The sequence below is a fragment of the Acipenser ruthenus genome, chromosome 7, assembly GCF_902713425.1.
Source record: "Acipenser ruthenus chromosome 7, fAciRut3.2 maternal haplotype, whole genome shotgun sequence".
NCBI classification, from domain to species: Eukaryota; Metazoa; Chordata; class Actinopteri; order Acipenseriformes; family Acipenseridae; genus Acipenser; species Acipenser ruthenus.
Genome location: NC_081195.1, coordinates 3,925,079 through 3,949,220, shown reverse-complemented (window position 1 = coordinate 3,949,220; position 24,142 = coordinate 3,925,079). Strand labels below are relative to the sequence as shown.

The following is a 24,142-nucleotide window of genomic DNA, read 5'->3' as shown; positions in this document are numbered from 1 at the left end:
CTGTCATTTGCTGGTAGACTTTTAACCATAGCAGAGAAGTTGGATTCTAAAGGACATGCTAACTCCACAAAATGACCAGAATTGATGATGATAATAAATAATTGCCATTTCAAAAGTGCCCCTGAATTCAATGGCTCTTTATCTAGCTTGATGGGGCATGCATTAGCCATCAGTGGTCATCTAATATTAAATATGAGGAGATGGGGGTACAGCAACATCCTTGACATGTTTTCTAACATGGGGCACCATTTGTGATGGTTTCCAATTTTGGAGAATGTCTTCCAATCCCTCCAATTTCCTCCAATTAGTAGAAAATAAGGGAAACTCACCACACAGTTCAGATATGTAATTATTCTCAAAGGGCAGACCAAAGTAATGGGCACAACTTTTTCTCTCTTGAAGGGTTCCAAATACAGTACTATATATCTTATATTTTACAATTACTGTAAGTTGTTTATCGCCCCTGATGCAAACTCAGGGGCATGTTTAGACTGATGAGATTGTTCTGGAGTTATCGTTTTATGGATCATTACAAATGGGATTAACAAATTATGCCTAATAGTAATTTTTTTCTGTGATATCTGTCGGATAAATCCTTAAACTGTCTGGCAGGTATTAATAACAACAGCAGCATTACTATATTTCAGACTCTTGTAAATAATCCCATTCTATTGGTATTGAGAGGAACGGTAGTTCCTTGCGCCAAGTTATCAGCGAGAACTGCCAGAGACTCTCTATACAGCAAGGATAGTTTACGTGTAAATCAGCCAAAAGCACCATTTCACTTTTAATTTGTAGTTCCCAACACTCTTGGTAAAATGTAGAAGAAAAAAGACAATACCTGTCATACAGTAAGAAAGTAAGAGAAATAAGTTGCCAAATGTAAAAATGTCCTTCTCCTCCTGCTGTTGCTTCTTCTTCTTCTTCTTCTTCTTCTTCCAATGTTTTTTTTGCAGACCCCAGACACCTTTGAAAAACTTGCTTGAAAAACTAATTTACCTGTAAGGCTTTTTTCAATGCCTAGTATCCTTAGGGCTGTTAGAAATGTTGTGCGTGTGCCAATTTTGTTGCACTGATTTTGTTACACAGAACCACACCTTTTTGCAGAAAATATATTAAATAGATACTAAAAGTTAGTGTTGTCCAGTGGTTAAAGTCCAGGGCTGTAACCAGAAAGTCACTGGTTCAAATCTCACCAATGTCACTGATGGTCACTGGTTCAATTCCCACCTCTGCCACTGACTGACTCACTGTTTGACCCTGAGAAAGTCACTTAACCTCCTATAGATGTGATATTAAATCTATGTCCTATTATAAGTGACCTACCTCAGTAAAGCACTTTGTGATGGAGGTCCACTGTGAAATGTGCTATATAAAGATATTATTAAAATAAACTAAAATACAAATGTTTCAATTATTTCAATGATCAATGGGCAACACTGTCAATCCATTGCCTCTTTTCACCCTCTGAAGCCCTGGATCTTACCAAGCTACTGAACCCTGCAGGGCAAAACAACAACTGGCCTTATGAGAGAACAAACAACTTTGAACGAGAATGCTACAAAATGCTCATATTATACAACAATTCAATATGTATTACTTCCAGGTGGTCTTGTTCCTTAGAGCACACCTATTTCTAAGTACTTATTGTAATATTTGCTTCTAGACTATTTTGTTCTAAACACAAATAAGAAATGCTAATGCCCAGGATAGATCCCCCTGCCTCTAAAGACTTCCTGAGTTATTCCGACGTTAATATCAATCTACAAAATTCTATCTGCAAACAAACCACAGAATGCGGTGTTATTCTTTGTAACAATGTTCTGAGACAATGAGACATCCTTTATAAGGTGCATTACATAGTTATGAGACAAGAAAGAAAAGAACCAAGATTAGGGAGATTTAATAAAGCATAATTTGGCCTCTTATTGACATATGCTTCTCTATCATAAGGTAATATTTAACCAATCTTCACACAGGGACTAACCATTAAATAAAAGTGCCTGAAGTTTTAGATTTTTGTATGTATTTACTTTTTATTTTCAATATTCAATTCCCTGTTTCTTTACGGTTTAGGTGTTTGGAATACAATAAATCTTAAAAACAAATCTGGTAATAGCATGTACAAGCTTAACTTTCTTGCCTCCAGAACAACTAAAACAAGTTTTAATATTCCGTTCAATCTTTATGGGATCTCACAATCTGCTTTAATCGCCCAAATGTAACCAGATTTCTCACATGTAGTCCTTACTGTAATAATGGACATTTGAATGCATAAAATAACCATTGCCATGCCATGACTACAGCTAATGGTTAATTAATTATTAGCATGTGAGAGAACTACCATACATCTCCCCTGATGAGTAGTGTTTCACTGTTTCCAACTCATTAGTGGAAACAAGTGGTTAATGGCTCTAAGTAAGCTAAGTGGATTTTGTAATGATGGCTATTTTACATGATTGTTCATGGTCATTAAGTAATTTATTCACGTGTAATTTATCTGCAGTTTCACTGCTTAATACTAACTGCTACATCTACTTATCTTACAGAAACTAAATTTCATTAAGTGACTTCATGATAGGAATATTTTCAAGTAATCGTCAGATTTCTGTCTATCCTAAACTATGATAGGGATTTTAAGAAGTTATGATAAAATAATAATAGTAAGACAAGGTGTGTTTTTTTGAATAAAATTGTACTGCAATTCAATTCATCTATTTGACAAATGCCCAAATTGTTTATTTTATCTTTTGGGAAATACAGTATGCTTCATTTTTGTGAGTTGGACTTTCAGAATGCATCGTCAGATACTTGGCTAAAACTCCAGTGTTACTATGGTTCTGACATCCCAGTAAAAAGCAAGTCGTATTTTATTTAACTCACCATATATCAACTCACTAAAGCCCAACTTTTCCTTCCATTGCCTTTAATCAATGCAGTTCTAGTAAAATTAACTGAAATGTAAGATTCAGGTATTATAGTAAAAAGAGAACATTGATTATGATTAATAACACAAAATCCTAAAAGATATATTGCTCTTGTCTCCTGTTTACATTTGTTTTCACGGCATGGCACAATACTATGAAATATGCCGTTACCTTTTTTTTCTGAGTGAAATGTATTTTCATAGAATGTTATTTATGAATACTGAATATGAGTATTAAGTAAATCATTGAAGGTTTGGACCAGAACCATAAAACTAAATATATTGCCTTACTGTATTTCATCTAGGAAACTTTGCATTAAATTATGCAACATTTTAATAAAATTAATCCTATATCATATATTTATTTATTTGACAATTTACAGTAAGCATTTATATAAATATACAAGCATGACTTACAATCGTAAGCAAATGCATTTTAAGTATCACAGTACAAGTAATAATACAATTAAGAGCAAGATAAATACAATTTTGGTTCAAGCAAGTACAAGTGTGACAAAATACAATTCAATAATACAGCAGATAACGGTGTCAGTGATAGTTACATCAGGATATGATTAAATACAAAATACTACAGATTAAATACTTGGCAGATTACAGTACTCTGAAGTACAAGATTTAAATGCAGTAAGATAGGGGGCAGATAAGAGCAAGTAAAGCGCATTTAAGGAAGGGTGATAAGTGTCCCAGGGGAAAAACAGAGGAGTTCTACAGGTGCTGTCTGAAAAGGTAAGTCTTAAGGAGGCGTCGGAATGTGGTCAGGGACTGGGCAGTCCTGACATCTGTGGGAAGGTCATTCCACCACTGCGGAGCGAGGGTGGAGAAGGAGCGGGCTCTGGAGGCAGGGGAGCGTAGAGGAGGTAGAGCCAGTCTTCTAGTGCAGGCGGAGCGGAAAGGTCGAGTGGGGGTGTAGGGAGAGATGAGGGTCTGGAGGTAGCTGGGTGCAGTCTGGTCAAGGCATCTGTAGGCTAGTACAAGAGTCTTGAACTGGATGCGAGCGGTGATCGGGAGCCAGTGGAATGAGTGGAGTAGTGGAGTTGCATGGGAGAAGCGAGGCAGAGCGAACACCAGCCTCTTTAGACAAAATCTATTAATCTAAGATTTAAATATAAAAATACTAGAGCACAGTCATCTAGCGGAAACATTTTCAAAATCAAACCTTGTTTCTGGATGTTTATGAGGTACTGTAGCAATAGCTAGCTCGATATTGTACAGTAGTGCTTTGATCCTGGTGACTGCTATGTTGACTTGAAACGTAACCAATTTAATAGGGATTTACTAAATCACTTCATTGTTGACTTAAAATCATGCTTGTTCACTTAGAAGTATTTTTAATTTGTGCAAAAAAAACATAATAAAAATAGAAATCCTGAGATACTGTACATTAGAAAGTAGTGTATTTTTCAAGGCTTCAATTCTGCATCGTGAAAGCTAGGATCTGAAAATATTACAAAATGAATCTCCCGTCACATATTAACATGTATTACTGCATTAGTCTCTGCAGTATTCTGTATGTACTATGAATAGATTTATAGAAATAGCAACCACCTGTTTTATAGTATCTGATTCTACTATTCCTCTGTTTGACCTTCACCTTAAATGAGTAATTCTAAAATAGAGGACACCTAAGTGAAACTGCATGCAGCCCAGTTAATACAAAGGCATACAAACTATCAATCTTTCATTTATTGATCCAGGTACAACAAAGGTCAGAGTGAATGTGGAAGAATAAACTTCAATTTAAATCAATCAAGCATAGTATATTTATTTACGTTACGCAATTGATAGATGCAATCCTGCCAGTTTAGATGAAGCTCCGTAATAGATTTGTAAAAGTATTTTCATTTCTATGCGACAGTTGTGCTTCTCTGGTTTGACCAGTAATAGAATTTTGGCAAATAAGTATTTGCATAACAAAAATCTCATGTGATAAAAATTATTTATAGGAATTAAGAAACTTTTTTTTTGTCATGTATTTGATAAAAAAGTAATATGTTATTTTAAATACTGAATCTGGGTACAAAAGGTACAGCATCTGTTTTTAACACACACCATTCTGTACTGTCTGTATTCCTGTTTTTAAAGGTTGTGTTAATTAACAACATAAATATGGTTTCTATATTCAAATCTGCTTTTCTTTTCTTTTGGTTTTTAGTTACATTTATGAGGCTAAACTAATTGGTTGCTATGTGTTATCAATTACTGCACTCTATATTAAGCAAGCTGACAATGGTCTGCACAGACAATCAGTAATTCTCTTAATTGCAGTCACAGGAAGAGATCCTTCTTGTACTGTAACTGATGATTTGTTGTTTGCTTTCCTTTGCAGGCATTCCAGAGTTTGTTGCTCAAGTCAGCAAGGCTTTGGAAGCTCTTAACTCAGATGCAATGCACCAGTTTGACGATAATCTGTTTGTTGATGTCTCTAAGAAGGTTTATGATTTGATTCATGACATCAGGTGCTCTGTTTTGATGATCCGGGTAAGTTAACTCATTTAAAGTCATCCTTATATTGTGTTTCTAAGCAAGGAGGGAAGCATTTCAGTCCACTTGACTTAAATGCATTGTTTATGTACACATGTCTGCTTTTTACCCTTGTTTTTAGGTCAGAGTTACAGTTTTTTGTGTAACCAGCAAGCTAAAGAACACATACTCAACTTTATTACAGCAAGAGAACAGACCATTGGTAAACAAGTACTGTAAACATTTAATTGCAAACCCACTGAATAATGTTACGTTAACATATTGAATTAAATACCGCTGTGTAGTTTTCCATATACTTAATGAAAAACTGACACAAATTGATAAATGTGACATTTCGAAATCTAACATTAAATACTGTACTTGTATTATGGCTTCCGGTAGACTTATCCAATATAATTCTGTAGTTTCTTTGTTAAATTAAAGACCTAAACTATGTTCATAGAGTTTTTTTTTTTTTTTTTAATTGTGCAAAACTTTTGGCAATACCTGTACATTGGCAATGCTGTCAGTGATCCCTGTCAAAATAATGTAGAACCCTAGTTTAAAGACATGATTTTATTATGTCTGTTGTATCCAGTATAATGCTAAAAAATGTGCAACTTTACTGTGTACAATTTAGCAGGGGGGCTGGACCATTGTTACTGGCCATTAATGCTTGGTGGTGTCTGGAAATGGAATCGTTGATGGTCAGTTTTGCACCTTTGTTCAGGTTTTGCCAGATATCCAAGAGAATATCCTTTAGTTCCTGACCTGTTAATGTACTGTTAAGATGTCCACGATCTATGGAGTCTGACTGTGCTTTACCCATCTAAATACATCTAAAAAATGCAAGGTTTTTCTAGATATTGAATATGACCAAACAGCAACCAGCTTTTTCAGAGATCTTCAGAGTATGGATCACACAACTTGAGATAGCAAGTTGAATGATACTTGACTGGGGTTTTGCCTCAACTTTTAACGCGTCAACTTTTAACGCCTCAACGCTTTATGCATCAGAAGTCTTAATTAAATCTTACCATTAATCTGCCTTGACAGCTCTTATTTTTAAATGAACAATACATTCAGAAAGTCCCAGTTACTCCTTTTTAAAATTAATTGGATATGATTTCATGTTCCACCCCTTCCTCATCTCCCAAATATGTGAACTGATCTCATATTATAGGTATCACAGAGTCCTTACTACTGAATAGAATACAAGTATATATGAATATATTACAGAGATGTTTTTATCAATCAATCAATCTTTCATAGTGGACCACCATCACAAAGCGCTTTACAAGATACAGTAACAAAAAACAATGCATAATAAATTAAATACAGTGAAAAATGCAAATGAATGAAATACAGTGAAAGCAATGCATAATACATGAAATACAAGACTAGGATGTAAAAAGAATTCTAAGGGAAAGGTAGGAACAGACTTTGGAGGTGTTTCAAAGATGGTAGAAGGAAGATTTGACCACGGAGGAGATGTGGGCATCAAAGGAGAGGTTGCTGTCAAGAAGTACACCAAGGCTTTGTACAGTGGGGGAAGGCAGCAGCAGACAGTTTCTGAGGTTCAGGGCAGCTATATTGAGATTCTTAAGTTGAGTTTTAGATCTTACTAGAAGGAGTTCAGATTTGCTAGTGTTGAGCTGAAGAAAATTGGCAGACATCCAGGCCTTGATGTCTTGAATGCAAGCCGAGAGCCGGACCATGGCAAAGGGGCTTCCAGGGTCGAGTTTTAAGTAGAGCTGGGTGTCATCAGAGTAAGAGTGAAACATGAGGCTGTGTTGGCGGAGGAGGTGACCCAAGGGAAGCATGTAATATATAACAGCAGCTGTGTTTGATATTCCAACCTGGGTCTAAAATATATTTCCCTCTTAACAGCAAAGACATTCTTTTCAGTGTGTTCTCAGTAGACTGGCTTTGTTTTATTTATAAATGTGTTTTAACGAAATAATACTGGACAAAGACTGTCAGAAGTTTGCCATGAGCCTTTGTCTAAAACCACTAAGCTTACAGTGGCCAATCCAGTTATTTTTATTTACTGTAAATTCAGGCTATAATGAACATGGTTAACTCATTATTATTCAGCTTTACAGTTTTTAAACGTGGCCTCTTTCCCCACCTAAAAATCCCAAACAACCTGTAACTAGGAATTCAAGGGGCTCTACTTGGCTAGCCAAAGTTATTTTTAGTAAATATGAAACTCTACTGTAAGCACTTTTCCAAGTTCATTATATTAAATCATATTCTTACTGGAGCCAATAAACTGCCCCACACTATTATGCCCTCTTACTTCTACTGCCAGGTTTTCATTAATTTCTATAATACTGTATATACTGAGGTAATGGACATTACAACATTAACTCCTTTCTTCTGTTACCAAAAGATACTTTTCATTAGTTAATATTAAGAGAGCACTCATTATAGAGAGACCTTGGATTCAAACCCACTGACAACCAGTGAATCTCACTTTGGTTGCCAAAACTCATTTTCCCTGTCTACCCATGCCCGGTACCACTTTGCTACAACCAGGCAAGGTTACCAAATTAATTACATTCCTTCAGCAAGTCTATTGCATACTTGACACAGACTGGTACCTTCATGCATTTTATATAGTTATTAAATTAGATCACTTTTTGCACTATTTCGGCATATTTTCAGAGTTTTATAGTTTCTCTGCAATTATACTTCTATTTTCCTTACTACTGTAAGATCACAAACCTATCTTAGTAGAATTGTTCTGTCTCAATCTACTTAAGAACATAAGAACATAAGAAAGTTTACAAACGAGAAGAGGCCATTCAGCCCATCTTGCTCGTTTGGTTGTTAGTAGCTTATTGATCCCAGAATCTCATCAAGCAGCTTCTTGAAGGATCCCAGGGTGTCAGCTTCAACAACATTACTGGAGAGTTGGTTCCAGACTCCCACAATTCTCTTTGTAAAAAAGTACCTGCTATTTTCTGTTCTGAATGCCCCTTTATCTAATCTCCATTTGTGACCTCTGGTCCTTGTTTCTTTTTTCAGGTTGAAAAAGTCCCCTGGGTCGACATTGTCAATACCTTTTAGAATTTTGAATGCTTGAATCAGATTGCCGCGTAGTTTTCTTTTTTCAAGACTGAATAGATTGAATTATTTTAGCCTGTTTGCATATAACAGGCCTTTTAAACCTGGGATGAACCTTATTTGCACTCTTTCTAGATCAGCAATATCCTTTTTGTAGTGAGGTGACCAGAACTGAACACAATATTGTAGATGAGGTCTTACTAATGCATTGTAAAGTTTTAACATTACTTCCCTTGATTTAAATTCAACACTTTTCACTATATATCCGAGCATTTTGTTGGCCTTTTTTGTAGCTTCCCCACATTGTCTAGGTAAAGACATTTCTGAGTCAACATAAACTCCTAGATCTGTTTCATAGATTCCTTCTTCAATTTCAGTATCTCCCTGTGGCAAAGTGGCTGCTGATTAAAAACATGTGGAGAGTTGATGCAGTTCAGAAATAATCACACAAAGAAACTGTAATCCGGTTTGGAAAAGGGGCTTATTTTATTGATGAAAGTCCCGGTCTGGCAACCAAACAATAATCCTCCGGCAATACACACCAATGTGTAAAGCTTGGAGGGAAACGATAAATGGTTTGCAGACCAAATAATAGTACATGTTATCTGCCCCACAATACAGTACACGGTCACCAGACCAGGTACGTGCAGTAGTGTTGGTGGTGGGTGCTAACAATTTAACAGTGACTGTGGTGCAGTGCTGTTCTGGGTAGTGCTGGCCCAAGGTGACAGCTCTGGAGACGTGTTAGCCATCTAGTGAATTTACAAACAAAAGACAATTACTAACAGTGACAAAAACTAACAAAACACTCACAAACACTTTTCACAATTCAATTGGGAACTCTCCCGGTCCTTCCAGTTCCGTGCTTCTCTGAACCAAGCGAAGGAAAAGATTTACGATTCTCCGTCCCCTTTATGCTATCACGCATGACCCCTTGGTAAACGAGTGCAGCTGTCTCTACTGTCTGCAGCTTCTACGTTGTTTCCCTTCCGGGTCAATACATTCCTGCAACAGTCTCGCCTTCTTCCAGACTGACCGACTTCCTGGCCCGGGGAAAGAAGTGTCAGACCAGCCCGTCGGAAAGAACTGTCAGACCAGCCCGTCCAAAGCCTTCCCCTTTTGCTGCTTAGCGCCCTCACAGGTCGGAAGGGACATTTACAACCAAAACTCCGTATATTTCTGTCACACTCCCATATGTATTGCCTGCATGCAGTACCTTACATTTTGCTATATTAAATGTCTCTGTGTCTGCCCAGTTCTTAATGCTGTCTAGATCATTTTGAATGACCTTTGCTGCTGCAACAGTGTTTGCCACCCCACCTATTTTTGTGTCATCTGCAAATTTAACAAGTTTGCTTACTATACCAGAATCTAAGTCATTAATGTAGGTTAGGAAGAGCAGAGGACCTAATACTGATCCCTGTGGTACACCACTGGTTACCACGATCCATTTTGAGGTTTCTCCTCTAATCAGTACTTCCTGTTTTCTACTTGTTAACCACTCCCTGATGCATGTGCATGTATTTTCTTGAATCCCTACTGTGCTCAGTTTGAGAATTATTCTTTTATGCGGGAGTTTGTCAAAAGCTTTCTGGAAATCTAAATAAACCATGTCATATGCTTTGCAGTTATCCATTGTTGATGTTGCATCCTCAAAAAAATCAAGCAGGTTATTTAGGCACAATCTCCCTTTCCTAAAACCATGCTGACTGTCTCCCAGGATACTGTTACCATTTTCCATTTTGGATCTTATTATAGTTTCCATAAGTTTGCATGTAATGGAAGTCCGGCTTATTGGTCTGTAGTTACCTGATTTGGTTTTGTCTCCCTTTTTATGGATCAGTATTACGTTTGCAATTTTCCAGTCTGTTGGTACAACTCTGTCTCAAGAGACTGTTGCATGATCTTGGTTAGCGGTTTGTAGATAACTTCTTTCATTTCCTTGAGTACCATTGGGAGGATCTCATCCGGCCCAGGGGATTTGTCTATTTTAAAAGCTCCTAGTCCCTTTAACACTTCTGCCTCTGTTATACTATATTTGCTATTTTTTTCTCTTCATCTATGATTTTGCCATTTGTATCTCTTAGACATTTTACTTCCTCCTTGAATGTTTTTTTTGCTGTTATAATATTGGAAAAAAACGTTTTGGAATTGGTTTTAGCCTCCTTGGCAATGCTCATTTCTAAACATATTGTCTCTTTTCATTGAGTTTGTTATTCTTCTCTCACTAGATGGGAATGTTTAAGGAGGCTTTGTGCTTAGTTCAAAATTATTTGCCTGATAAGAAAGGCTTAGAACATTCAGCAGGTTAGCCGAAGCCTTTATACAATGAACTCTCCACACAAACTTTACACAGATCTACTAATAATATTTTCTACTAGCTACACAGAATATTAAAAAAGGAATACATAATCCTACAATGTTACTATAAGCTAATAAAGAGTATATCATAACATTTTCTGAGCAGTGTATTTCAACAATTAATTTACAGCATCCAGCCCATATCAATCAGATCAGCCCAGCTCCAACACGATTCAAATTCCCTTTCTGGTCCAGTGGTTCTGTAAAAACCATCACCGGCCAAGACAGCCATCTTTTCACATCACAGGTGTGGGTGACAACAGCCTTTACTTCATACCTGCAGGACACCTGAACACATTTGGCAGGGACACCCTCCTTACACTCCAGTCTACCCAAATGAGCCCATTTAACTGTGTGATCTGTTTCAACCAACACATTCGACTCTTCTCACATTGTCTGGATCAACATTGAAATGTGAAAATGACATCCCTTCAGGGTCACTACATTCAAATAGCATTTGGCAGTGCTTGACCATGTGGCTACAGGCCAGGCAAGGTTTTGGCTTTGTCATTGACAGCCCGCTCTGGCATTTGTCATATCCAAAGTTTACCAGAGACTTGCATTTAGACCGTCTGTTCAGAATCAGTCTTTCACCAGAAACAATGGTTCTGGATTGATAACTGTTTCCTTCATGCATTTCAATTTGAACACAACAGGCAATTTTAAGAGGTATCCCCACCATCCAGAACACTGTTGTGGGCCACTGTTATTTTTCATGTCATTGGGTTTCCAATCTATCTTCTCATCTATATCATTAGTGGGTAAACACATTGTAGCTGAATCTGGTCCCAGCGAAGAGCCATGCACCAATGCAACAAAGCCTTCCATGCAAAAGGATGTAGTTTCTTATAGCACAAGAAAAAAAGACCAGAACCACTTGTGACAATTGGAAATACCATATGAAGTAAAGCCAAACTAACATTGCACTTGTGTGATACAAAAACATAATTGCTTGCAATGTATGAGCAACAGGGACAGAGTGGTTGAGGAGCAATTCTGAACCTGACATTTAATAGCCAAGAGCGAGGAAACCATTTAGGAAGTGTATAGATTCAAGCAAAGCTCATAAAATATGTTTGAAACCCTCTTAATTCAGTGGCAGTGGCATTTACATTATTGACTTTTCTGAAGAATATATGTCGTTAAGAAGAGAACTCATGAGTGTAAGAGAAATATTTTGTGAATATTGAATTGTCTCATTAGAAATAACAAACATTACACATAAGTTTGTTCTTAATAAATTAAAAGATAAAAAAATATAATATGCACCCGATTGTTTATTTTGATCCTAAAATGCATGCCAAGTAATTGTTTTGTGGACCACATTTGTATTTTGAGATTCTTTCATCAGTCGGTGGAGCTCAGGTTCATGTCCTGGCTGTGGGAAGTCTACATTCCACAGGTAGAGTTGAAATGGCTGTGGCACTCCCATCAAATGAAATCAATAGTGATGGGCAGATTCCCCTCAAGAGTTAATAGTTAAAATACAGTAGGCACTGTATAGAAATTCCACTGCAACTTCAGTGAATAAGGATTTGTGCCATTGTCCAGCCATAATGTTAAGTCTCAAATATTTGAAATATCTAGTATTAGAAGGCAATTAGACCTATATTGTGAAGAAACTTTCAATATTGACAAATACATACAGTAAAAAACAGCATACATACAGTACAGTATATGTGCATGAGCTACTTGGACTAAACATGCATACTGATCACGTTCATAAAACCTGTGTGTAAAATCTCAAAAAAGTATTGTATTTTTACAGACTCCAGAGGAACTTGAAGATGTATCTGATTTAGAAGAGGATTATGAAAGTCGCAGCCACACCAGTGTCCAAACGGAGGGGAAGACAGACAGGGTATGGGCGTTCACACATTACATCACACAAGGACAAGCCATCGCTATGTTATAAATAGCCATAATGCACAAAAAAAAAGTTGCTAAAAATGAAATAAAAATATCGATCTTTAACTACAGACCGGACTAACTGTTTGTTAGATAGTCTGAAGTCAGATAAAGGTTTTTATGCTAATTTGAAAAACAATAACACACTTGTCACCGCGTAGTAAGCAATTACATCATCGATTGAATTCAATTGAAATTATAATGGGCCGTCAGCAAAGGGTTAAGGTAAGCAGTGGCTTTGTTTTATCAAGTCTGATTTAAACTCTGAAGTCTTCCACAGCAACGCCTGCTCTAAATGTAGGTAAATGAATGATCTTACATGCCAAGGATACTCCCACATCACTTCAAGGGTGATACAATATATCAATTACAATTACACTTTTCTTAATCAACACTGGAAATTATTTAATTAGGCAATGATCAGTAGTGGTAAGAGCTTGTGCCTTGCATACTGATTGTAAGTTAATGAAGACTAAGGGATATATTTTGAAGCAATTGCAAAAGAGCATTTGAGAGGATTAAAGTTGCTGTAAAAGCGTTGAATTTGCAAGAAAGTAAAAATATTCCTAGGATTGAATTGAATGCTTGTGATGCTAAAAAAAAACTCCAAAAAAACAGTTTTGTCTGTTGATTTCCATGTCAAATGTGTTAAGTCTCACTTCATTTCTAGGCAAAGATGACACAATTGCCAGAGTCTGAAAAAGCAAAGATAGCGGAGCAAGTAGCCGATTTTAAAAAGGTGAAGAGTAAGCTGGATGCAGAGATTGAAATCTGGGATGACACCAGCAATGATATCATTGTGCTTGCTAAGAAGATGTGTATGATTATGATGGAGATGACAGATTTCACCAGGTAATTATGAAAATGAATTGCAAAAAAAATAAATAATAATAATAATAATTGACCCCACTGTTGGAGGTCCGCTTCATAAGACTTGGCTTCCACAAGGCAAGATCCAAGGGGTAACATGACTATTAATAAAAGGGAAGCTGCTACCTTAAATTGCAATTTAAATAATAATACAATGAACTAGCCATTTTAACATGTTCAAGTGTCATGTGCTAAGCAGAAACCTATCGTAGTAATCTTTCATTGTAAGTGCTGTGATCAATATATTAAAATTTTTCAGTCTTAAGCATTTTAGAACTTTGCTATCTGCAAGCTATCTGTTTACCACAAGGGTGCTGTTTTACAAAACAACAGTTTATATGGTATTTTAAAGATGTAGCTAGTGCGTGAAGGGTAAGTCAGTGCAGTAGGGTTTTTCTTTTGCAGATGGTGTTACAGATTGGTTTTTAAGTTCATGTAGCCTTCAGGGATTTTCCAATACCTTGTGTAGATGCACATTAGTATCTCTCAGTATGACTATATATATATATATATATATATATATATATATATATATATATATATATATATATATATATATATATATATACAGACATGCTCAAATTTGTTGGTACCCTTACAGCTCATTGAAATAATGCTTGATGAAATTAAAAGCTATTTTATCATGTATACTTGCATGCCTTTGGTATGTCATAGAATAAAGCAAAGAAGCTGTGAAAAGAGATGAATTATTGCTTATTCTACAAAGATATTCTAAAATGGCCTGGACACATTTGTTGATACCCCTTAGAAAAGATAATAAATAATTGGATTATAGTGATATTTCAAACTAATTAGTTTCTTTAATTAGTACCACACATGTCTCCAATCTTGTAATCAGTCATTCAGTCTATTTAAATGGAGAAAAGTAGTCACTGTGCTGTTTGGTATCATTGTGTGCACCACACTGAACATGGACCAGAGAAAGCAAAGGAGAGAGTTGTCTGAGTAGATCAGAAAGAAAATAATAGACAAGCATGGTAAAGGTAAAGGCTACAAGACCATCTCCAAGCAGTTTGATGTTCCTGTGACAACAGTTGCAAATATTATTAAGAAGTTTAAGGTCCATGGAACTGTAGCCAACCTCCCTGGGCGCGGCCGCAAGAGGAAAATCGACCCCAGAGTGAACAGAAGGATAGCGCGAATGGTAGAAAAAGAACCAAGGATAACTGCCAAAGAGAAACAAGCTGAACTCCAAGGTGAAGGTATGTCAGTTTCTGATCGCACCATCCGTTGCTTTTTGAGCGAAAGTGTGCTCCATGGAAGAAGACCCAGGAGGACTCCACTTTTGAAAGAAAAACATAAAAAAGCCAGACTGGAATTTGCTAAAATGCATATTGACAAGCCACAATCCGTCTGGGAGAATGTCCTTTGGACAGATGAGTCAAAACTGGAGCTTTTTGGCAAGTCACATCAGCTCTATGTTCACAGACGAAAAAATGAAGCTTTCAAAGAAAAGAACACCATACCTACAGTGAAACATGGAGGAGGCTCGGTTATGTTTTGGGGCTGCTTTGCTGCGCCTGGCACAGGGTGCCTGGATCTGTGCAGGGCACTATGAAATCTCAAGACTATCAAGGCATTCTGGAGCGAAACGTACTGCCCCGTGTCAGAAAGCTCTGTCTCAGTCGCAGGTCATGGGTCCTCCAACAGGATAATGACCCAAAACACACAGCTAAAAGCACCCAAGAATGGATAAGAACAAAACATTCTATTCTGAAGTGGCCTTCTATGAGTCCTGATCTGAATCCTATCGAACATCTATGGAAAGAGCTGAAACTTGCAGTCTGGAGAAGGCACCCATCAAACCTGAGACAGCTGGAGCAGTTTGCTCAGGAAGAGTGGGCCAAACTACCTGTTAACAGGTGCAGAAGTCTCATTGAGAGCTACAGAAAACGTTTGATTGTAGTGATGCCTCTAAAGGTTGTGCAATAAAATATTAGGTTAGCGGTCCCATCATTTTTGTCCATGCCATTTTCATTTGTTTTCTTATTTACAATATTATGTTGAATAAAAAATCAAAAGCAAAGTCTGATTTCTATTAAATATGGAATAAATAATGGTGGATGCCAATTACTTTTGTCAGTTTCAAGTTATTTCAGAGAAAATTGTGCATTCTTCATTTTTTGTGGAGGGGTACCAACAGATTTGAGCACGTCTGTATATATATATATATGTAGTATGTATATATATATATATATATATATATATATGTATATATATATATATATATATATATATATATATATATATATATATATATATATATATACATATATATATATATATATATATATATATATATATATATATATATATATATACCGTTTAATATAATTGAAATACTGTAGGGGCTCAGTCTTCCGTCTGGCAGTGATGGCACATTAATGTCAATACATTATTTATAGAGGGAAAGGACCACTGAAGCTCATCTCCGATATCATCAATGCTGCAATGATGATTTCAGATGCCGGTTGCAGAATGGATGTTCTGGCTCGACAGATTGCTAAACAGGTAGGTAAAATTAACAGTTTCCAAGGGTCTTCTGAAAACACAATATTCATTTATTTAAAAAGTATTTTTAATTATGTATTCTGCTTAGAGATACATGTATAAAAACAAAAACACATTATTCTATGACCCGAGGGAACTTACAATACTTCCTGAAAGTTTTGTTGAAAAATATTGATGTTTGGGCAAATTACAAGACATTGTTTCACCTGAGTGATTGCAATGACATAATACACGTTTATTCTCAGGGTCTTTATATGCAATAATGGACACTACTCTCGATTTATCGTCTCAAAATAAATATTTATAAATAAAAATAATAGTTATTTATTTCATTATTATCAGTAATAAGGGAAAAAAACATACCCGATCCATTTAGTTAATGATATAGTATATGCTTATATCCACTCGTTTCTTGATATTTATAAATGTTGTAAATATATATATATATTAAAACACATGACAGAATAAATATTCTATACATGTTTCAAAATGAAAATACATGTTTGTGATACCATGTTTCTTTCAAAACTGCACCTTTGAGACATATATAGTGAGTGGAAGTGCATGACAGGTATAATTTAGGAGTATTACGTATGTGGAATTACAGTATTCATAAGCTTCAAAAAAGTATCAGCTGCTGGAGGGCCTTGCCAGACTTCTAGTATGGTGTTCAGGGACAGTGTCTGTGTAGGGTCTGCCCATCAAAAAAAAAAACATGGAGACAAGGTCCTTTCTGTGTTGTTGATATCAATGCAATACAGGCACTAGATGATTTCTAGTTTTGATTCTAAAAACGACCATAGAAGTACTTGAAAAATATAATGTTGTATAGTGATGATCCTAGTATTGTAACTGTGTGTGTAGTGTATGCTTCTTTTATACACTATAAATGTACAATCCCTTTGAAAAAAAGCACTTACTGTATGCCTTTTATAAGGTTTACAGCACTATATCTTACGCAGAATATGACCAGTAGTTTGTCTTGTTAAGGTCTACTACCTGTGGACCTATTCAATGAATACAAGTTAATGTTAGCCTACATTTGTCTTATGAAAAATCACTGGAAATACACAAATGTGGTTGGCTGTGTGGAACCTGACAGCTAAAAAGAACTGCTGAGAACAAATGTATTCCTCCAGTAAAAGTGATTAAATCAAGCAAAACTGAGAATTTATGAACAAAATTTGCAGCTAAATTATTTGTATTGACCTTTTGCGCTACAGTTCTGCTGGTGGCTAATGGAAATAGTTTTTCACCTAGATTGTGTTTGTTTTTCAGTATGTTCTCAACCATTGCACCATTTATCAGTTCACTTTGAACAATTTCATCAAAAACGCATTACTCTAGAAGACAGAGGATTCTGATGACCCCTTTTTTCTTTTAGATTTTTTGGTTGTAATAGCAGTCTGCAACAGTGTTATCTTTTAAATACATGTGTTTGTCTGATTACCTTCAATACTGAAGACAATTCTCTACTTATTACAAAATGCCCATATAGTATGTGACAAGCTCCTGCTCTGTTGAGGATACAGTTTTATTTAATCAATCAAAATGTTTGAACAACTTTGAAACAAAACCAAAGTCAGGACATGTTATTGGTTATTCATGCTTCATTTCCATCTGTCACATGACTGCTTTGAAAGCAATTTTAAATGCAGTCCAGTTGAATTGGAATTTTGGCAGAAACTGTCTTCCTAAATAACATCAGAAAGTGGCCCAATGACATCAACAAGCAGATCATCCAAAGTTCAGACTGCAATGAAAGACAACCCCCGCCCAAAAAATAAATAAATAAATAAAAGGAACCACAATGATGATGTGCCTTGTTTTATAGGTAATCTTCAATGTCCAGTTTCAGACTGCATGTGGAACAGGCAGCAGCCCCACTTTGATATTACAGTAGAACAAGAAGAGATTCACTTTGAAAGAACAGTTTTACTGTGCAAATGGAAACTTAGCTCTGTTACTGCATATAACCGTATCTGTGCTTCTTCATGTTTTGTGCAGTGCCCAGATCCATCCTGTAAACAGGATTTGCTGTCTTATCTGGAGCAGATCCAGCTTTACTCCCATCAGCTGAAAATTTGCAGTCAGGTGAAATCTGAAATTCAGAGCTTGGGTGGAGCGCTCATCACATCTGCAGTAAGTAAAGAATGGAATATATTTTCCTATTATGTGAACATTATGTGTTTTATTCAGTGTTATAATACACTATTATTCTCTAGAAACACTGTTTTTGGTACAGTACCTTCTTTTCACAGCAGTTTACGTTATAACAATGTCTGCTGCTTGAGGCATGGCTGGAGCGTATTGTGTGCAACATATTTATTTTGAAAAGAGACGGGGTATGGAATCAAAAAGTGGTGCAACTCAGTATCTTTAATACATATATATGAGGGCTGTGCTGTGGGAGATAAACAACAACAAAAAAAAACAGTCAAGGAACCAAAACGAGAGACAGTTAAAAAGAAAACTGCATGAAGACTTCATGAAAACTGGAAAGTCTTGGATACAAAGAAAAATAAAAAAAGTGAATTGAGTGGATTGGTTGGGTTTAAAATGATAATGTTTGGAACATAAAGACCTGTTAGGCCCAGCAAACCTTCCTTTTTCTTATCATCCCTTTTTGACATTCTGCATTCTACTAAACAATAAGACATACAATATACAGTATTCAAATAATAAAATAATTACACAGCAGTAGGGTTGCCACCCGTTCTGGTTTTGCTTGGATTGTTCTCTTTTTGAGGCAGCTGTCCTGGGAAATCTGTAAGACTTCCCGGGACATTAATTGTCAAAGTATATGATTTATTTATTTATTTATTTTTGTATGAAATGACTCTGGTGTCCCGGTTTTTTGTAAGTCAGAGGTGGGAACCCTACACAGCAGTAGCCTTCCGCTTGTAGTTCACGTTTCCCTTATGTATGGCCCTGTGTAATTGAGATTTTAAATCTCAAAGGGTACAGCTATTCAGATGTTTAAGCAATACAGGGAAATCACATTAGATTATAACGCATCTGCTTTGCAGTTTAATACAGGACTGCCAATACCATATCTCTTTGTGACTTAAACCGCAAGAGCATTAATCAATACATGTTATATTCACTTTAGGAGACAGGTAAGGCTTATTAGATCATTTCAGTCAGTAGCTACAACATTTTTTCCCCCATTTGAACAAAATTAATTCCTAGTTTTGACTCCACTTTAACAAATGACCAGTTCTTTGTTTAATTTTGTGTCTCCCAAGGGATGACTTCATCTCATCAAGGTTTTATTGTTTAAAGAATTACTTAATATACATTATATTTCTTTTTTCATCTACAGACTGCTGATTTTCTACCCTTGGTATATTAAGCTATAGAATGTGTGCAGGGATTACTGAAAGTATGGTTTTATGACAATACCCTACATTGAAAGCTATTAAAAAAAAAAAAAAAAAAACGACAGTAAAGATTATATCTGAAGGTAATCAACTACAATGATAGTGGTGTTTTGAAACAGTTCAGAGGTTTAGCAAATCTTGGCGTATTCAGGATTCGGAAAACTTTTTTTTTTTTACCGACCAACAAAAATGAGTAGCTTCTTGTTTGCTTTTCAAGAAATTAGCCAGCAGGTCCTGTGAGAAAATGACCTAGCAGGCAACATGCTGTACTATTTAACCATTGAGAATAAGAGTAATGGAAGAGGGTGACTGGGGGCGGGAGGTGGGTTTGCGAAAACGAAACAAAAGCAAAGTGCATGGTGAGTACTCGGGGTATTTATAATAGTGACGATTAATCAGTAGGGAATGAATAGGTGATAATTGAATGACATAGCGAATGAGGATTTGTCCATCCCCCCGAACCTAAGTTATAAACTTCATTAAAATCTGAACATTATTAGGTGCAATATATTCTTACTTGGCTTTTGAAAACGTGTAGAAAACATTTCCCAGCTTCTGTTCCAGCTGAAGTTAAAAGTCAAGTTATGTTTATATCCATTAAAACTTAACTTCAAACATGAACTGAATATTTTTAGTTTAATATTTATTTGAACTACTCAAATAGCTGTTATTAAAAGGCGATGATGGACATTTAGATGGAATTATCTATCGAGATATACAAAGCTTTACACTGTCTGTGAATTAATTACCATAGTTCTAAATGATTAGTTCTAAATGCACATGCAGATATATTATTTTTATATTCTCATATTTGCTTTACAAATACTGTAATTTCTCTTTCAGCTGGATAGTGTTACATCCCTTATCCAAGCAGCCAAAAACCTGATGAATGCTGTTGTGCAGACAGTAAAGATGTCCTACATTGCATCAACTAAAATCATCCGAATCCACAGCCCCACTGGACCTCGTCACCCTGTTGTCATGTGGAGAATGAAAGCCCCTGAAAAGAAGCCACTAATTAAAAAGGAGAAGCCAGAAGACATTTATGCAGCTGTCAGGAAAGGTTCTGCTAAAAAGAAAACTTTCACCCTGTTAAAGTTATGAGTGAGTTTAGAGGAAGACACGTCCAGTAAACCTGAATTATACAATTCTGTAACTAGTTTGGGCGTGTTTTGTAAAGGACACACTATTTAACGTAACAAAGTAGATTTTCTTTAACCTTTTCAGTGTCACCCGCAATACATTTATGCTTCAATGTCTAAGAGTTATGCACATGGTTAATTGTGGCACATAATTCAGCTACATTATTTTTCACATGTTTTGCCATACCATTCCTTACTTTTGCTTCTGTGTGAATTTAGTATATCAACATTGAGGGCACTCTAAACTAAAGGTAATTTTAAAAAAAAAGCAAAGAAAATACAAGTGTTAAAAATGAAGGGATGATAACAACTTATTAGATCATTTCAAGGTGTCTCTTTCTGTAATACTTGTAGTGTTTATTTTCAAAACCTATTACCCACATGGAAGCAAGGCACACAATTTCATGTTAAAGGAAGTGGAAAATCCTTTCAGAAGACATGCATAGTGCATTTATGAAGAATATAATGCTTCATATATTTATTTTGAAATTAAGTGCAATACAGTATGTGACTGCTTATAGTTAAGAAAAAATATATTTGAAAATATAAATAAAATAAGCAATTTGGCCATGCTTTAAGAGGCTGACATGCATTAACAATATTGTGTAATGATGTTAGCACTTCAGAGTTTCTTATTGCAGCAACATTTTTTGTAATGTATTTTTCCCCTAAAGATTTTGTCTCTGCTAGAAGCTTTTACTTTTAAAAAATATTTAGTTGTGAAATTTGAGCTTTTTTGACAAGTTGAGGAATTGACTTATAATTGTATTCAAAGTCCTTTGCTATTTTACTTTATGAAGACAAAATATAGTTAACTTTTACAATGTCTATGCAAAACCATGCTAAAGAAGAAATGCCAAGGTAAAACAGAAAGCCTTGAGTAAGGATGAGGTTTTCCATGTGTCAATTTGACATCTCGACATCTCGAAATCGGGATGTTCGATGGTGTTACATTTATGTTTTAATCAGATATCTTATTCAATCAAGAATTCCTGTATTACCTTTCTCATTATTGCAACCGAAAAATAATTATATTCTCCCTGGAACTGAAGTTGGGAAGAGTATATCTATACTGTGCTTTTGACAATTCCCATGAAGCTGGGGAGCATGTGTATCAGTGGCTGATCGTCATAAGAGGCTACGGAGGCAAAGCTTACATGTAATTTTGTAAAAGTTAAAAAAAAAAACTCACCTTACATCATGCTTTACAAAGTCTAAATTGCCTTTTTAATTGCTTGTGGTATGAAAAAACGAAATGGTTGACTGCAAGTATTCAGCTTTTCATGTTCCCCGTAGATTTTTGTGGGCTACAGTGATTTAAAAAATCTTCCACAAGCTGTAAAAAAAAAAAAAAAAAAAAATTCTTCAAATGACATCACTCAGGACTGATCAATCAAGTAAGTCCATCATGTTTTAGTTATGTTCAGATGCTTGCCTTATGCGCTGCACCATAGGTTCTTTGAGAAATTACCTCTCTTAATATCATCTCATAAACCTGCTTATTGTCACATTTTGTGCAGCCTGTCAAATGCTGCATGGCCGGGCTTTACTAAGTAACCACAGAATAATTAATTTCCAATGCAACTAACAACCAATAATCATCTTGGCTGATAAATATATAAAAAGCAAGAAAAGCAGATTTGTTTTTTAACTTCCCCACTTTTTAAAGTCAGGAGCCGCTACTGACGTGTATACAACCAATATGTGCATCATATTTATTTTGAAACTACCACCTGTTTCTTATGTATAAATTTTTATGACAACCAAATAAATCGACTTGTTCAAGGCTTACTAAATGCCAAAAAGCCTATTATTTATTTGTTTTATTTAGCAGACGCCTTTATCCAAGGCGACTTACAGAGACTAGGGCGTGTGAACTATGCATCAGCTGCAGAGTCACTTACAATTACGTCTCACCTGAAAGACGGTGCACAAGGAGGTTAAGTGACTTGCTCAGGGTCATACAATGAGTCTGTGGTTGAGGTGGGATTTGAACTGGGGACCTCCTGGTTACAAGCCCTTTTCTTTAACCACTGGACCACACAGCCTCCTATTACCAGTTATAGCCTTTGAAAGCAATATATACCTTATTGAATCAAGCATATACAAAATTAAATCAGTACCAAGCCATAGAATACTTATTTATTGCCAGGGGGGCATATAGTAAGTTTATTTATCAATAAACTACTGCATGCTTTTTGTATTGTATACTAAATGGAAATGCTGGATGAATACATCAGCTGTGACCTTATCTTTTCAGTTTTAGAGATCTTAGTCATGTGTGAAAACCACATAAAACATTTATGATCTGTATTAACTGTATTGAAGAAACAAAGACATAGGAAGCTTTAACCGCTTTAAATCGAGCCACAGCCCAGATAGTATGCATTGGACGCTCCAGATTCAAGGCTGATTGTTTATCCACCAGTTAGATCTTAAATAAGGTGGAAGTACAAAACGTGCACTCTCTTACAGCAATGTGTGTTAGTTTAAAAGATAAAGCATTCATAAAGGTGCTCAAATTCACTTTAATAATATTTATATCTACTGAGAAATGCTATCTGTTAAATGTTGTTAAAGAAAAATAAAAATGACTTTAATGGCATTGATTGTTTGAGTATTAATTTGTGTATTACAAACATAATAAAACACTATTTGACAATGCAAATAAAAAAAGCATAACATACTATACAGAACTTCTCTATTCCTCAAGATCACTATAGTGTACTATATAGAATACTATACCAACCTGCATATTCAAGAATGTGTAAAGTAGTATGACATATATTCCAAAAAGCTAAATAATAGTTGAGTCAAGGATGAAGGACACATCTACAAATCATAAAACTGCCTGATATGATTGGAGTTTATTCATATTCACAGCTGTCCATGTCTTTCAAAGCTTGCATAACTGAAAATAAATACAAATAGATTCTATAGTTTACTGTGTAAGTGTATTTTTTGGTGTTATTTGTTTACCCATAGCACAACTTCTGGGAGTGTTTTAAATGCAATGTAACCTTGTTCATCTCCTTCTTTGAAACCAAATCTTTCCAAATGAATATTGCAATTAATTTCTTGTTCTGTCTAGGCTTAATCTGAGAAAATATAATAGAAAGATAACCGCTAATGGAAAAGAAAGGGCACAGATCATATATATTAGAAGAAAACCAGGGTGGTATGCACTGCTTGGAGAAAACACACAGCACAGCATCTTCCAAAACAAGCCCTAGGGCATAGAAGTGTATGAAATGCATACAACACACCCTCTGCATTAAAATACAAGCAGAGGTATTCCTTAAACTGAGACTTAACCACAGAGGGAATGCTATGAGCTAAACTAAATCTATATAGGTTCAAGCTGCCTTCTTCTGCCATGTGCGCCCCTACCCAAACTGATATCTAAACAACTAGATTCCAAAATACAAGTAATGAAGAAACATAACTAATGAAGAAATCAGTTGACT

General features: G+C 35.7%; 1 pseudogene; it reads left to right on the top strand.

Moving 5' to 3' along the window:
• LOC117415685 (catenin alpha-3-like) overlaps window positions 1–23,264 on the top strand; it is a 216,080-nt pseudogene extending 192,816 nt beyond the window's left edge.
• The last annotated feature ends 878 nt before the right edge of the window (window positions 23,265–24,142 follow it).